Source organism: Bidens hawaiensis, unplaced genomic scaffold (assembly GCF_021521415.1).
Source record: "Bidens hawaiensis isolate Kalapana, Puna unplaced genomic scaffold, B.hawaiensis_p1.1 tig00031512_1, whole genome shotgun sequence".
Lineage (NCBI taxonomy): Eukaryota > Viridiplantae > Streptophyta > Magnoliopsida > Asterales > Asteraceae > Bidens > Bidens hawaiensis.
This window is the reverse complement of record NW_027495327.1, coordinates 6,135-15,559: the sequence shown is the minus strand read 5'-3', so window position 1 is coordinate 15,559 and position 9,425 is coordinate 6,135. Positions and strand designations below refer to the sequence as shown.

General features: G+C 39.9%; 1 pseudogene; it reads left to right on the top strand.

The window, feature by feature from the left end:
* Nucleotides 1-1,532: 1,532 nt before the first annotated feature.
* LOC143582272 (uridine nucleosidase 1-like) lies at nt 1,533-9,195 on the top strand (annotated as a pseudogene).
* The last annotated feature ends 230 nt before the right edge of the window (nt 9,196-9,425 follow it).

The following is a 9,425-nucleotide window of genomic DNA, read 5'->3' as shown; positions in this document are numbered from 1 at the left end:
TGCACGTATCAAAACACCAAGCGGAGTTTAGTTGGAATTCTATGTAATAGATTTTTCGTTAGAATTGGAATCGATATTGTATTGTATTCACAAAACATGTTTGGTTATAGAACAATTAATATTAAAATTGTAATAATTTGCCACAATCATGGGATTCAACATTTAGGGGGTATGTAGACTACATACATCTTAAATTGTGTAAAAGTTGGACAAATAAACTAAAACCTAAAACCTGTAACTCACACCCCACCCTCACCACTCTTAATGTAGACGCCCATGCCACCATCATTGCGCTCTCACCCATTGTGATATCTCATATTGGTTAAGGAAAAGAACGAAACCTTCTTTATAAGGAGATGGATTTCAAGACCTATTTTTCCTGGTTGAGCAACTCGTCGAGTGAAAATAAAACCGTGAGTTTTTGGATGGGAAATCCATCAGGGGCAAAGCGAACAATATCTTTGTGCGGCCATCCCGGACTGCTATGAATGGCATTAGAGCTAGGGTTGTGACTTGTGTGCCAGCCAACGAGGACGCTTCATGCTATGCTACTTAAAGGGGCGGATTGTAACAGCCCAAATCGGTTGAAAAGGAGAACAAAAGCTTATTTATAATAAGGTGGGGAGACCTTCTCTACTAAGACTTTGTGAGGGCGAGCAACTTGATGAGTGAAAACAAAACCGTGAGTTCCTGGAAGGCAAAGCGGACTCATTACCACAACTGATATTGTCACCAACACCAACACCATTGTTGTCGCTACCATCATCATATTTCAACTTAGGGTGGGAGGGACACCACGTGAGTATAGGACCCTAATCGAGTTCACCACTGCCAACTATTTATGATACTAGTCACCGATAAAGAAGAGAGAGACTTGTAGAGGTCGTCGGTGTCATTGAGCACCCTTCCCACCCATGCATAACAAAGTAGCAAGCAAATCATCATTAGTTGTTAACCATATATATCAAAATAATAACAATAATAATTAATTCAACATTTAATTATTTTAATTTTCAATCACTTTAGTTAATTCTATAAACAAATGTCCGACTATACAACCAACATTATCACCACGTTCCAACTTATTTTAATAAATTAACCAACCTAACATCATAATTTGTTTAAGCTAATAAGATTTAAAATTTTAGTTCGGTAGTTCCATATCAAATCCAAATTCCAAACCTTGATTTCAATCTTTGATGAACCAAAACGCCACAAAACTCCATGTATGTTTTACACATATCATGTTGTCATATCATATGATCCAAAAACAAAAATAGACAATATACAAACATTAAAAGTGGCGGTGGTATATTTTAAAAACAAGCATGTTATCAATAATTACACACGTTGCCTTTCTGGCATTATCATCCACACATATGCAAATAATTATAAATAATTGATCACTTTTCTCGTTAAAAATGTTGAATATCCATTGGCATAAAATTCATGATTTTCCGCCCAACAAAGCAACTAAAAACCCACCAATCCCCTTCTTCACAACACAAACTCAACCCTTTTATCACTTTCTCATGGATTCTGTACCACCCATGTCGAATGGCAGTTGTGGGGTCACTCAGAAGATCATCATCGATACTGGTACGTACTCTTTGTTCGTTTTTCATTTCGATTCCGTGTCCATTTCATTCATTAAAGTTATGTAATTAGGATTTTGTTTTAATGTGAGGTTTCAGTTCTCAAATTGTTTTCTGAATTTGGATGTTAACTATGAGATTTTGCCAAAATGAGATTATTTTCAAGACTCAATTTTGAGTTTCATCAAATAATAATAATAATAATAAACTTCATTTTTTAAAAAAGAAAATTTTTAAAAGGGGAGATAAACTTGGTAAATGATTGTATATTGATTGTATATACAATTGAGATACAATATGGTCCTATATATAGATCTATACAAGACATCATTAGGGCCGGCTATTAGTGTCTAGGGATTGGCCCATGTTATACAAGTGATATCGATCAATACTCCCCCTCAAGCTAAGGCCGGGGACCAATTCTTAGCTTGGACTTCAAAAAGAGAAAACGTTATGATGGTAGTGGCTTTGTGAAAATGTCAGCAATCTGATCATGTGTGGAAATAAACTGAACAAATAACTTCCTTTGAGCAACCTTCTCTCGAACAAAATGAAAGTCTACTTCCACATGCTTTGTTCTGGCATGGAAGACTGGATTGGCAGATAGGTATGTGGCTCCTAGATTATCACACCATAGGATTGGAGCAATCTGCATTGGGACACGTAGTTCTCTCAACAATGTTTCAAGCCAAGTTAATTCAGCAACCGTGTCAGCCAAGGCCTTGTATTCAGATTCCGTGAATGACCGAGATACAGTTTTTTGTTTTCTAGCTGACCATGAGATTAGATTCGACCCAAGATATATTGCATATCCCCCCGTGGATCGACGGTCATCCGGACACCCAGCCCAGTCGGCATCAGAAAATGCAGTTAAATTTTGAGCGTCTGTATAGGCATGTAGAACAGGAGAAGATCTGCTAGAGAGTAAAAGACCATGATCTGCTGTCCCGTGTAGATAGCGTAAGATACGTTTAACAGCGGACCAATGATTTTCAGTGGGGGAATGCATGAACTGACAAACTTTGTTAACCGCAAAGGTGATGTCAGGTCGTGATAGGGTGACATACTGTAATGCCCCAACCATTTGTCTATACTTAACAGGATCATCATACGGAGAACTGTCACCAAGATGAAGAGAAGCATTGGTGGTGCAAGGTGACGGCACCGGTTTGGATTGTGATAATTTTGCACGTTCCAACAATTCAGTAATGTATTTCCTTTGAGAAAGGATGATATCAGACCCTGATCGGACCACTTCAATGCCCAAAAAATAAGATAGAGGACCCATATCTTGTATAGCAAATGATTGACTAAGACGGTGCACAATGTGATCAATGGCCTGGGTGTTATTGCCTGTCAAAATAATGTCATCAACATATACCAGCATATATAGTATCGTCCCATTTTGTGAATATATAAATAAAGACGGATCGGTTTTAGATCCCTTGAAACCGAGAGCAATCAAGGCAGAAGAGAGACGTTCGAACCATCCTCTAGGTGCCTGTTTGAGACCATACAAGGATTTATGTAATAGACACACGTGATTCGGTTTACCGGGGTCGATGAATCCTTGTGGTTGTTTCAGATAGACTTTTTCTTTTAGATCCCCATGTAAAAATGCATTTTGAACATCAAGTTGTCGGAGAGTCCACCGGTTTGTAACGGCTAAGGAAAGAACAACTCTGATGGTGGTGGGTTTCACCACTGGGCTAAAGGTTTCAGTGTAGTCAATGCCAGCTTGCTGATGGAAACCTTTTGCAACTAGACGCGCCTTGTATCGCTTAACTGCCCCATGTTGATCGCGTTTTACTTTATAAACCCATTTGCAATCAACCACATTAGTGTTTGGAACACGGGGAACCAAAGACCATGTACCATTACGGAGAAGTGCGGAGTATTCATCCGCCATAGCCTTACGCCAGTGAGCCTCTTTATTGGCAACGGCAAAGGAGGTGGGTTCGATGTTAGGTGGACTAGTGGAGGTATGGTATGAGGTGGGATTAAAGTATTGGTTTTGTTTGGGGTTAGGTCTTAGGTTAGCTGGTCGTTGGCGAGGTGGAGTAGGTACGGTGGGAGTGGCAGAAGGATATGTGGTGCTGGTCTGTTGTGATGATTGTGGTTGTTGAGATGGGGTAGAGTAACGGTCGAAGGCAGAGATTGGAGTGGTTTGTGGGGATGTACGACGAGAATAGGTATTAGTGGGCTGAGTAGTGGTGGTTTGGTCTGGTTGTGAGGATGTATCATTGGTTGTGTGAGAGGTTGGAATTTGGGCTGAAGGTGATGGTATGGTATGGGCCGGTTCTGGTGAGATAGTGGTGGCAGATTCGGGTGGGTCGGTGTGGACTGGTTCTGGTGGAATGGTGTGTGCCGGTTGTGAAGTGGTATGGTCTGCTGGTGTATCAGTTGGCATAGGAAAGGGACCGGTTGGATAAGAGGAAACATAGGGATTGATAGGTGTAGGGGGTGACTGGTCGGTAGAATTAAGTAGAAAAGGGAAGGTGTTTTCATGGAACCGAACATGACGGGCAATGTAAATGCGTTCGGAGACGGGTTCAAAACAACGATAACCATGATGAGAAGTGTTATATCCAAGGAAAACACACGGTGAAGAGCGGAAATCCATTTTATGTGGATTATAAGGACGAAGATATGGAAAGCATTGGCAGCCAAAGACACGAAGGAAGGAGAAATCAGGTGGGTGTTTGAACAAGTGCTCGAAAGGAGATATTGTGGAGTTTGTGCGAGAAGGCATGCGATTTATCAAGTAGACGGCTGTTTCAAAGGCAAAATGCCAAAAACGTTGAGGGACGGAGGCCTGTGACATTAATGTTAGACCGGTTTCAACAACGTGCCGGTGACGTCGCTCAACAATACCGTTCTGTTCGCTAGTATGGGGACAAGAGAGACGATGAGTAATGCCTATTGTGGCAAAGAAAGAGGAGAGATTTCGGAATTCTCCTCCCCAATCAGACTGTACAGTTTTAAGTTTAGTAGAAAATTGTCGTTCAGCCATAGTCACAAATTGTTTAAAAACTGCAAAGACATCAGATTTGCGTTTCAAGGGAAACAACCACATGAATTTGGAGAAATGATCAACACATAATAGAAAATAATTGTGGCCATCCAAGGAAGGTACAGGGGCTGGCCCCCAAACATCACAAAATACTAAATCCAAAACACACGTACTTTTATAATCAGAAGATAATAAGTGTAGTTTGGAAGATTTTCCAACTGAACATGGATTACAATGAAAATCAAAAGTCTTAGCAGAAACAGGTAAATGATATTTAGAAAGCATTGTCTTGAATAATTGAGAATGTGGATGTCCCAATCGTTGATGCCAGGTGGTTGTTGAAGCACGAGTTGTGGAAAAAGCAACTTTTGGAATTGGCTGGTTTATTGGAAGTTTAAGAGAGTAGAGTCCACCGTCACTTGGACCCGTGAGGAGGGTAATGTGTGTAGACTTGTCCTTCACAGAAAAAAAAGTAGCATGAAATTCAAAATAGACATGATTATCTTCACAGAATTTTTGTACAGAAAGAAGGTTTTTCTTGAGGGCGGGAACATGAAGGATGTTGTTCAGGTAAAAGGTTTTGTTAGGAGAGGAAAATTTTTTGAACCAATATGTAGAATAGGGAGGGCCGTACCGTTACCAACTTGTAGGTTATCATCACCAAAGTAAGGCTCAGCGGAGTCAAACCCTGACATATCTAATGCTCCATGGCCATTGGAACCTGTGTCTGGAAGCCAGTTGGTGTAAGCTTGTGAGCGATGGTCTGCATAGTTAGCAGACGGTTGTCGTGACCGGATGGTAGATGGGTCTCTGTTTGGGCATTGAGATGGGACATGTCCTATCCCGCACCTGTTACAAGTTCCATACACAGTATTTTGATTAGATGCCCAACTAAACTGACCTGAGTTTCGAGTTCCCTGGCTGCGATTGTAGTTGTTGATGTTTCGACCACCACGGCCACCACGGGTACCACGGCCGCGTGAGTAATGTGACTGTCCAGCCCTGTTTGTATAAAAGGCTTGAGGTGTGGAGGTTTGTGAGGAACCCGGGGCTGGTTGAAGTTGAAAACCGAGACGGGCAACCATCTGCTGAATGGCCTGAACAGTGTCAGGAGGAGCCGAGGCAGAACTTGCTGCAGTGGCAGCCGTGAAGGCTTGTACAGGGGCAACTTCAGAGGTTGGTTTCCTGATTAGAAACTCATGGTCAGCAATGAGACTGGGAAGCTCAGAGAACACAGCCCGAAAGTCTCTGGCCAGGAGGCCTTGTTTGACTCCATTATACTCTTCACGAAGACCTGCAACAACTAACATAACAACATCTTTGTCAGGCATTGGATGTCCAATATTCGCAAGGGCATTTGCGTATTCTTGTGCCCGAGCGAGATATGCAGCAGAGGTTTCATCCCCTTTCATTTGAATTTTCAGTAGCTGCGTTTTCAGTGTGAATTCTCTTGAAGAAGTATGGGGGGCATAAGCACGTTCAAGAGTAAGCCACACATCACGGGAAGTATCACCTTGAACATGCTGAAAAGAAGCTTCTGAGATGGTTGAGGTGAGTATCATGAGGACGTGGGCATCATTAGATAACCAAGCTGTGTGGTTGGGATTAGGGATGGGAACAACAGCAGCAACATCCTTGTCTGATGTTCCCTGTGATGATGAAATTGTGGATGGAGGGCAGGGAATACTCCCATCAATATAACCGAAGAGTCCATTGGTAACAAGAAACGGCTTGATCATAGCCTTCCAATGTCCATAGTTTGTAGGAGACAAAGTGAAGGCAAACTTGTGAGAGTTGTGTGAGGTTTTCTCGGTAGTAGAGAAGGCTGCGAGGAGGGCCATTGTGTAGCCGAAAAGAAGGGATCAAGGCTTGGAAAAAGAAGAAATTGGCGGCTGATGAACAGTGACGATGAACAGTGTCACGGCTAGGGTTAGGTTGCAGGCAATTGTAATTGCTGGAAGGTGGCGGCTGATTAGGGTTAGGCTCTGATACCAAGATAAACTTGGTAAATGATTGTATATTGATTGTATATACAATTGAGATACAATATGGTCCTATATATAGATCTATACAAGACATCATTAGGGCCGGCTATTAGTGTCTAGGGATTGGCCCATGTTATACAAGTGATATCGATCAATAAGGGGACCCTCCAAATTCTGAAAATATTATATTTAGGTAATTCGGACTTTGGAATTGTTGATGATGGAGTTTATGCTATGTAATTATGCATGCACACACGATCGAAAGTATTGTTTATTTAATTTGGGACGAAAAGGGATCCAATTTTATTATCTGGTAAAACATGTCGAATATGGGTGATGAGGTGCAATGAGCTTACCATTCTGCAGATGATAGCATGGCAATCATGATGGCTTTCCAAACACCTCACTTGGAGATCATCGGTTTAACAACCGTTTTTGGTAATGTTAACACAAAAGATGCCACGCGCAATGCCTTGATTCTGGTACTCACTTTTCTTGACTTACTTCCGTGTTTCGTGATGTTTCAATTACCCATTTTGTTTTGTCAAAGGATAGTGTGAGATGGCAGGACGTCATGGTGTCCCTGTTGCCGAAGGTTGCTCTAGACCTCTAAAGGTATGTTCATGATCCTCTTTGTGTCAACTTGATTGCCACTGTTGATGTTTTATTTGTAGTTGCAAATCATTATAGGTGCATGTTCTCCATGTGTTGTACTTGTTTTCCTTTACGAGTCGACTTGACTCAGAAGAACTTGTTAGTAAGTCATGAGTCAGGCTAGTTTGGACCCCTCATTCACATACAAACAAACGTGCCCAGTAAAATCTCACTCATAAACTATAGTAGTAGCAGATAAAATAGCATAGACACATGAGTAAAGTAACACAAATCCCCTTATCATCACCAGGATGTTCTCTATTATCATTGCTATTATATAAATTTTATTGTTATTATTATTATTATTATTATTATGTGACTATATGTGTGTTTTGTCTCCTTGTTGATTAAATTTTATGAATTGATCAAGCAATCTTATACTATTATAGGGTGGTGAGCCGACGATTGGTGATTTTGCTCATGGTTCAAATGGATTAGGTGACATAAATTTACCCGAACCGAAATCAAAGAAAGTAGAAATATCAGCATCTGAATTTTTAGTAGAAAAAGTATCTCAATATCCCGGTGAAATATCTATACTTGCACTTGGCCCGCTCACGAATTTGGCTATGGTAAGCTACAAATGTGATTATTAACTTATAAACAGTTTATCACATCATAATCAACGTGTTGGTTATTTTAATGTAGGCCATTAAACGGGACTCCTCATTTGCAGCCAAAGTGAAAAGAGTGGTTATACTTGGTGGAGCCTTCTTTGCACTTGGTAACATTAATCCAGCTGCAGAAGCAAATGTACACCATTTCTTGTTTTTTTCAATTCTCATGTTAAAAACGGGCAAAATAATCGGGTAATGGGTTAAAACGGATAAATAAAACTAATGGACTTAAAAGTTAAAAAGTCCCCCAAAAAAACTATTGGACTAAAAGGTTATTTGGATCACACCGCAAGGACTTAAACCGTATTTACCTCTTTATATTTTTTAATAAGCAGGCAACATATTAACCTGTTTGACCACCTATTTTGATCATACCCATTTTACCCCTTATGAATATCTATTTGCAGATTTATGGGGACCCTGAAGCAGCAGACATTGTTTTCACATCCGGGGCGAATATGACCGTTGTTGGCATAAACATCACAACACAAGTCAAACTAACAGGTCAACTCACTTACATGGTCAACATGTCTAGATTCGCGTGTCTTTATGAAAACATGATTAAAGTTATAAACTATTTGTGGATTTCAGATGATGATCTTGATGAACTGAGGCGGTCTGCAGGGAAACATGCTCAGTTTTTGGGTGAAATTAATAAATTTTATAGAGTGGCATGTGAAATCTGATGGTCTATATGGTATGCATAATTGCATTCAGATTTGTCTGATGATTAGAATGATGAATTAAACATTTTATATGTTTTGTGATATTTGTTTAATTTGTTTAGGGATATATCTTCATGACCCGGTCAGTTTTGTAGCGCTTGTTCGGCCTGATCTTTTCACATACAAGAAAGGCGTTGTTCCAGTGGAAACACAGGGAATCTGTGTTGGTCATACTCTAATGGATCAAGGATTGAAAAGGTAAACTCTTTGTTATAGTTACTTTGACTTTTTCGGTCAAACTTTTTTCAAAATCGTTAAGGTTTCTTACCGAATTTTCAAGCTGAACTTGCAAAATCTATATTTATCTAGCATGTATAAATGTAAGTATTGATTGGTTGTCAAGTGTTTTGGAAATTATATAACCAATCCTTATGAATTAGTGGTTTTAAAGTAGTCAGTTTGACCTCAAAAGTCAAATGACCTTTTCCCCTTGAAAGGCTGGTTTTCATGCATGTTTTGTTTTTGCTGATTTATGTTTTTGTCGAATGATGCAGATGGAATACGGAGAATCCATGGATAGGCTATTCACCGGTTTCAGTTGTGTGGACGGTCAACGTTGATGAGGTTGTTAAGTACATAAAACGTGTCTTGATGAAACCATAATTAGTAATTAATGTGATGATCATGGACAGTATAAAACAACATTTGAAAATTTGTCTTTTAATGTGAAGTTTCCTTTCATTGTTGAAATGTAATTTGAATAGTGTTCCTCGTAAAGAGTCCCCAACTCTAGCTTTATGTTTCAAAATAACTTGTTCATCACTTTTCAAATACAAAAAGAAATTTATTTGTTTAGGAGTGTTTTTTTAGTTGATTAGTGTCAAATTGTGTGTCGT